Source organism: Plecotus auritus (genome assembly GCF_963455305.1).
Source record: "Plecotus auritus genome assembly, chromosome: 1".
In the NCBI taxonomy this organism is placed as follows: Eukaryota; Metazoa; Chordata; class Mammalia; order Chiroptera; family Vespertilionidae; genus Plecotus; species Plecotus auritus.
In genome coordinates this window covers 125,285,134-125,292,823 of record NC_137770.1, presented here as the reverse complement: position 1 = coordinate 125,292,823, position 7,690 = coordinate 125,285,134, and the positions used below count along the sequence as shown (strand labels likewise).

At 42.1% G+C, this 7,690-nt stretch overlaps 1 pseudogene across 1 annotated transcript; it reads right to left on the bottom strand.

The window, feature by feature from the left end:
* Positions 1 to 927: 927 nt before the first annotated feature.
* On the bottom strand, positions 928 to 3,318 carry LOC308241009 (coenzyme Q-binding protein COQ10 homolog B, mitochondrial-like; annotated as a pseudogene). The gene is made up of 3 exons: positions 2,964 to 3,318; positions 1,436 to 1,754; positions 928 to 998 (listed from the first exon to the last, which is right to left on the bottom strand). The product of its transcript is annotated as a coenzyme Q-binding protein COQ10 homolog B, mitochondrial-like (transcript).
* Between the last annotated feature and the right edge of the window lie 4,372 nt (positions 3,319 to 7,690).

Below are 7,690 nucleotides of genomic sequence, written 5' to 3'. Positions count from 1 at the left end.
GCAGCAAGAGAAAAATGGTTAGTTACCTACAAGGGAGTACCCATACGACTGTCAGCTGATTTCTCAACAGAAACTATGCAGGCCAGAAGGGAGTGGCAAGAAATATTCAAAGTGATGAACAGCAAGAATCTACAATCAAGATTACTCTACTCAGCAAAGCTATCATTCAGAATTGAAGGTCAGATAAAGAGCTTCACAGATAAGGAAAAGCTAAAGGAGTTCATCACCACCAAACCAGGATTATATGAAATGCTGAAGGGTATTCTTTAAGAAGAGGAAGAAGAAGGAAAAGGTAAAGATAAAAATTATGAACATCAAAATGACATCAAATACATACCTATCAACAAGTGAATCTAAAAATCAAGTGAATAAAAAATATGATGAACAGAATGGACTGATGAATGTAATAGAATCAGGGACATAGAAAGGGAGTGGACTGACAATTCTCAGGGGGAAGGGGTGTGAGGGGTGTGGGAAGAGACTGGACAAAAATCTTACACCTATGGATGAAGACAGTGCTGGGGGGGGGCGGATAAGGGCATGGGGTGGGGTGGGGAATCAGGTGGAGGGAACTATGGGTGGGGGAAAGAGGAACACCTGTAATAATCTGAACAATAAAGATTTATTTTAAAAAAATAAAAGGTTTAAATTTAGTTTCAATTTCTCTCAGAAAAGTGATGTCAATATTCTAGCAATAGTGATGACATCCCATTGACTGTGAATATGCTAATGTACACATTACTTGATTGAATTATATGTACATGTGCTTCCATATTCCAAGTGCAAATTTTCAGTGGTGCAGGTTAATAATCAAAGCTGGGTTGAACGAATGCTTTCTAGCTTCTGAAAGCAAATGATAAAAGCACGTTCTAAAAGTGAATACACTGAAGTCACAAGTAGGTGACCAGTTCCAGTTCTTCTCTCTTTTTACATATGATGAATTTCATGAAACATTAATTCCCGAGGTATATTTGTTTCTGGACCATACAGCTTACATACTTGTTGAGGTGTTATCCTGCATCTACTAGGGTTCAGGAATCTGGAGAAGGGGCTGTGAGTAAATTAATAAAGAGGCTAGAGAAAAAGTATGGATTTGGAAGGCATTTTTTGGGGGAGCCAGGGAAGGCTTAGCTTTAGTAGCTAAGTTCTCTGAGTCTCTGGACCCCTAGCTTTTTATTAACACATTTTGCCCTATGGCAAAGCAGATATACATATCAAAGGTAAGATCTGGTAAACAGTAAGATTATCCGGTTGGGGGAACTGCCCTCAACTGTATGGCAGCAGGCAATAATATATGCAGATCTTCCGGTTTGGGAAATGCTTTCAGCTATTCCAGCAGCAGGTAATATGATTCAGCCCTGCTGAAGCCCCAAGGTTCATCAACCTTTTGATGAACTTCTTGCATTTATGACCTGCTGGAATTAGCCTCCAGCACATACTCTTCTTTCAAAGGCCGCTGCCATCTGCTTTATGACTTCATTGAAAAACAATGTGGCAAGCTAAGAGTGTAGAAGTGAGCGGAATTCAAAAGGAACTGAAAAACCCAAGGTAGAAGTCCTTGGGTAGCCAGGCAGACCTAGACTAAAATGCCAAACAGTCTCCAAATGATTGCAAAGCTTCCCATCAGTGCAGGATGCCTTTACTAAATGTGGTTTCACCATGGTTACTATGGATGTATAGCACTCCAATACAGGTGGAAACCCAATTTCTAATTGTGTTTTGCAGTATCTGGATCTCTTTGATATTATATTGTACTAGAGGCCCGGTGCACGAAATTTGTGCATGGGGTGGGGGGGGGGTTTGTCCCTCAGCCCAGCCTGCACCCTCTCCAATCTGGGACCCCTTGAGGGATGTCCAACTGCCCATTTAGGCCAGGTGGGATCGGGCCTAAATGGGCAGTTGGACATCCCTCTCACAATCCAGGACTGCTGGCTCCCAACTGCTCGCCTGCCTGCCTTCATGATTGCCCCTAACCGCTTCTGCCTGCCAGCCTGATCACCCCCTAACAACTCCCCTGACAGCCTGATTGATGCCTAACTGCTCCCCTGCCAGCCTGTTTTCCCCTAACTGCCCTCCCTTGCAGGCCTGGGTCCCCCCCAACTGCCCTCCCCTGCAGGCCTGGTCACCCCTAACTGCCCTCCCCTGCAGGCCTGGTCCCCCCCCCAACTGCTCTCCCCTGCAGGCCTGGGTCCCTCCCAACTGCCCTTCCGGCAGGCCTGGTCTCCTCCAACTTCCCTTCTCTGCCGGCTTGGTCACCCCTAACTGCCCTCCCCTGCTGGCCTGATCACCCACAACTGCCCTCCCTTGCAGGCCTGGTCCCTCCCAACTGCCCTCCCTTGCTGGCGATCTTGTGGTGGCCATCTGGTGTCCACATGGTGGCAGGATCTTTGACCACATGGGGGCAGCCATTTGTGTGTTGGAGTGATGGTCAATCTGCATATTACTCTTTTATTAGATAGAGGCCTGGTGCATGGGTGGGGGCCAGCTGGTTTGCCCTGAAAGGGTGTCCTGGATCAGGGTGGGGGTTCCCTTGGGGCATGGGGCAACCTGGGCGAGGGGCCTGTGGTGGTTTGCAGGCCGTCCATGCCCCCTGGCGACCCAAGTGGAGGCCCTGGTATCTGGGGTTTATTTATCTTCTACAATTGAAACTTTGTAGCCTGGAGCAGAGCCAAGCCTTCTGCTTGCTCCGTGGCCATTCTTTGTAGCCATTTATTTTAGGATTTATGTATCTTCTGTAATTGAAACTTTGTAGCCTTAAGCGGAGGCCTAGACAGGCAAGGGCAGGCGGAAAGCTTGGCTTCCTCCATTGCCAGGGAAACCCAAGCCTCCCTCCTGCTCTCTGTGGCCGTAGCCATCTTGGTTGGGTTTATTTGCATATTCGCTCCTGATTGGCTGGTGGGCGTGGCTGGTGGGTGTAGCAGAGTGATGGTTAATTTGCATATTACTCTTTTATTAGATAAGATTTTTTTGCATCACGGAACACAATGGTTGTAATCTTCCATTTCTGCTACTACATCATACATTTCATGCATAGAGTATCCTATAATTCTCCTCTCTGAATACTCTTTTTCTTTAGTTTATTAATGGTGCAGCAATTTTAAAGAAAGTTCTTGCATATATCTCCTTGGGCAAAACTGAGGTATGTAGTGGAAGAGTTCTGCTCATCAGTATACCACAGGAAGCTAAGTATCTGATGTTCTGCGTAGGCCCCTGTGCCGAAACCAGGACTCCAGCTGCTACTGGCAACTTTGGATGACATTCCAAGACTGAAACCACCTTTCTCAGGACCCTCTGACCGGTTAGAGCTGCCATGATAGTCTCACTATAAACATTTTTTAAAACTTACTGATTTGAGAGAGAGAAAGAGAGAAAGGGATAGAGAAACATTGATTTGTTGTTCCATTTATTTATGCATTCATTGGTTGCTTCTAATATGTACCCTGAAGCAGGGATTGAACATGCAACCTTGGTGTATGAGGACAAGACTCTAACCAACTGAGCTATCTGACCCTGACTCTTGTTACCTTTAAAAAAGTCTTCAGCCCTAACAAGTTTGGCTCAGTGGATAGAGCGTCAGCCTGCAGACTCAAGGGTCCCAGGTTGGATTCTGGTAAAGGGCATGTACCTTGGTTGCGGGCACATACCCAGTGGGGAGTGTGCAGGAGGCAGCTGATCGATGTTTCTCTCTCATCGATGTTTCTAACTTTCTATCCCTCTCCCTTCCTCTCTGTAAAATATCAATAAAATATATTAAAAAAAGTCTTCAAATCTATTTTTGTCTGATATGAATATGGCTGTAACTCCTTTTCTCTGGATACACTTTGAGTCTATGTGTTTACAGCTGAGATGTGTCTCCTGAAGGCAGCATATAGTTGTGTGTTTTTTTTTTTTAAATCCATTCTGCTACTTTGTGCCTTTTAATTAGTGAATTTAATCTGTTTACATTTAAGGTGATTATTGATATCTGAGGATTTCCTATAGCCATTTTATCTTGTTTACTTGTTGCTCTGTGTATTCATTGTTTCTTTTCTCTTGTGTTTCAGTCTGCTATTTCAGTTTGCTGACATTCTATAATTTTTCCTCTGTTTTACCTTTTTTTAAATTTTATGGGCCTCATTTCTAGATTTTTGTTTTGTGGTTGCCATTATGTCTATGCAAAGAACATTACATATGTACAATAGTCCTTTTTCTTTTGATTGCATGTTATCTCTATTCATTCTTTTTCCCCTTGCTGTATATGTTTTTGTTATCACAAATTATTCCTGTTTATGCTGTGTATAATTTGTTCATTTCCAAATTATGCTAGATATTTTCTTTGTAAAAAATGTTTTACCACTTTAACCTTTATGTTATATTTAGGTGTTTAATATCCTATTCTGAACAAGAATTGCAATTTCCTGCTTCTGTCTATTTGTCATATTAGTCTCAGTTTTGTATCCTTTTGCCTTTTTGTTTCAGGTAGAAGAACTCCTTTTAGCACTTCTTATAATGGAGGTCATGTATTTCCTCAGCTTCTATTTGTGTAGAAAAGCCCTTATTTTCTCATCATATTGAAATGATAACTTTGGTAGATATATCATTCTTGGTTAGTGATTTCTCTTTCAATATTTTGAATATTTGCTTCTTCTTGCTCCTAGCTTCTAGGGTTTCTACTGAAAACTCAAATGATAATCTAGTGGGGTTTCCATCTTCTTCTCCCTGACTGCCTTGATAATTCTTTCTTTGTCATTAACTTTTGAGAGCTTTAATATCATGTATCTTGGAGAATGCCATTTTGCATTGAGGGCTTTTGCTAGCTTCTTGGATTCAAAGTTCCAGCTCTTTCCATAGGTTTGGGAAGTTCTCATTGATTATTTGTTTAAATAGCCTCTCTGTTCCCTTCTCTCTCTTCTCCTTCCGGTATGCCCATTATTCATATATTTCTTTTTCTAATTGTTTTAACTCTCATAGAGTTCTTTCATTTTTTTAAACTCTCAACTTGCTCCTTTCCACCTGAGTAATTTCTATATTTCTATCTTCAATGTCACTAATTCTTACCTTCATCTGGTCTGCTCTGTTTCCTAAACTCTCTAATTCATTCTTCAACTCATTTATTGAGTTTGTCAGCTCCAGAATTTCTGTTTGATTCTTTTTTTTTTTTAATGTTTTATTGATATTTTACAGAGAGGAAGGGAGAGGGATAGAGAGCTAGAAACATCGATCAGCTGCCTCCTGCACACCTCCCACCGGGGATGTGCCTGCAACCAAGGTACATGCCCTTGACCGGAATCGAACCCGGGACCCTTGAGTCCGCAGGCTGATGCTCTATCCACTGAGCCAAACCGGTTTCGGCTGTTTGATTCTTTTTACAGGTTTAATCTCTTTGGTAAAGCACCCCTTTTGTTCATTGATTTTATTTATTAGCTCATTGAGCTGATTTTCTGAGTTTTCTTGTATCTTGTTGAGTTTTTTCAAAATTGCAATCTTGAATTCTCTGTCATTTAAAAGTCTCCCATGCCTTTAAGTTTATTTTCTGGAGATTTTTCATTTTCTTTCTGAACTGCTTTGTGACCTTGATTATTAATTATATTGATGGATTATTTCTCTGCTTGGGTGTTTGAGGAAATGAAATATATACTAGTATACTAGTATATATATTTAAGTACTGTCTCAACTGTTTAGCAGGTTGAGAAGTAGAGATCTTTCTTTTGTTTTCCAGTAGGTGGTGCTATAGCTCAAGTTTTTGTTTTCCCTTACCTTCCACTATTGGGACTTCAGGGATTTCTGTGGTGGTGTCACCTTAGCGGTAGAAAAATCTGTCTTCTCTGAGAAGGTGAGTGTCCTCTTTATGGCCCAGTTACCCTCATCTCAGGGCACCATGGTAGGGTGTGGTGGGCTATGGGTCTCTTGGCTTATGTGTTCCCAGTGCTGCTTTCTTGAAGCCAGAGGTTTCCAGCCACACTGGTCTTCCCGTCTGTGGCTGTTTTCTTTCTAGTGGGTTTAATTGCAATGAGTACAGACCAGCTGGATTGGAAAGTCGCTTCTGCCATTTCTTGATCTGCTGAGTTAGGACTGTAATGCTGGGTGGGCCACAGGATGGTGGGCAGGGCAGATTCCAGCAGTGGTGATGATGGCTTGTTGACCTCTGCCACTCTTTGCAGCACTTCTCCACTCCTAACCCTGGCTCAGCCTCAATATGTACCAGCCACTCAGGCTGACTTGCTGCTTCTGCTCCTCTGGTCTGCCCAGTGGGCATAGCATCCTGACCCTTCACAGTTATCTTATGAGCTGGGACCTCAGGGAGTGCAGACTGCATCTGCCACACCTGTCTCTGTCCTTCCTCCATCAGGCCGCCTCTGCTCTCTCAGATTCACCTTCGTTTATTCACTCAAATACTGACTGAATTCCTGATACTTAAATGCTGTCTTCTGGTCGTTTGGGACATTGTTTTGACAGGACAAAATCTCTGCCACCGTGAGTCTGGTATTGTGGTGGAATATGAATGGAAGATGGCTTTCAAAAATGAACTTCACAGCCTGACCACAGTGCTTGTGCCAGGTAGATGCTAGGGCTTCAAGTTGCTTCTGTGTTTAATTCCATCATGCCTTCCTTGATGGTGAGGTTTTGAAATAGTGTAGTCACTTTGGAAAAGCAGTTTGGCAGTTCCTCAAAAAGTTAAGCATGGAGTTACCACATGACTCAGCAACAACTCAGTATATACCCAAGAAAATGAAAAACATATGCCCATTCAAAAACTTATACACAATGTTCATGGCAGCATTATTCATAACAGCCAAAAATAGCCATTATTCAACTGTCATAAACTGATGAATCAATCAAGAAATTGTGGTACAAACATATAATGAAATATTATTTAACCATTAAATGGAATGAAGTACTGATACACACTACACCACAGGTGAACCTTGAAAGCATTATTTTAAGTGAAAAAGCCAGACAGAAAAGGCCATCTGTTATATGATTTTATTTATATGAAACATCCAGAATAGGCAGATTCATAGAGATGGAAAGTAGTTTAGTGGTTGCCAGGGCTTGGGGGAGAGGAGGATGAAGAGTGACTACTAATGGGTAAAGGTTCCTTTTTGGGGTGATAAAGATGTTCTGGAATTAGATAATGATGTTGGCTGTACAACTTTGTGACTGTACTAAAAACCACTGACTGTACACTTTAAAAGGGTCCACTTTATGGTATGTGAATTATATCTCAAAAAGCCCATGGAAAGAATTATGGGTCTTTGAAACCTTTGATTGATATAAATATCCTCCCCCCATGCTCCATGCTCACCCCTCCTAGGCTAATTTCTCAATGAAGGCGGGAAAGCCTTAGGGGGCACTTAAAATGTCTGGGGATATTTCTGGTCACAATGTTGAAGGGATGCTACTGGCTTTGGGAGACCTGTGAGGAGCCAGGGATGCTACACATTTTGCAATGTCTGGGGCCATTTCACAATGAAGGATTGTCTTGCATTCCACATGACTTTATAATATCTCTCAGGATATTAATGTTGATGATTATCTGAGCTAAAAACTGAACTCTGCTTTATATAATAAGCACCAGGTATATTTGCAAGGTTTTAATATACATGGAATTTCCCTGGAATACTACTACCATGTACATTGGGAAGATTGCACAGCTTGTACAGCTTGATGTCACTAGGCTATCCCTGAAAATAACTGTTCTGTGAAAATG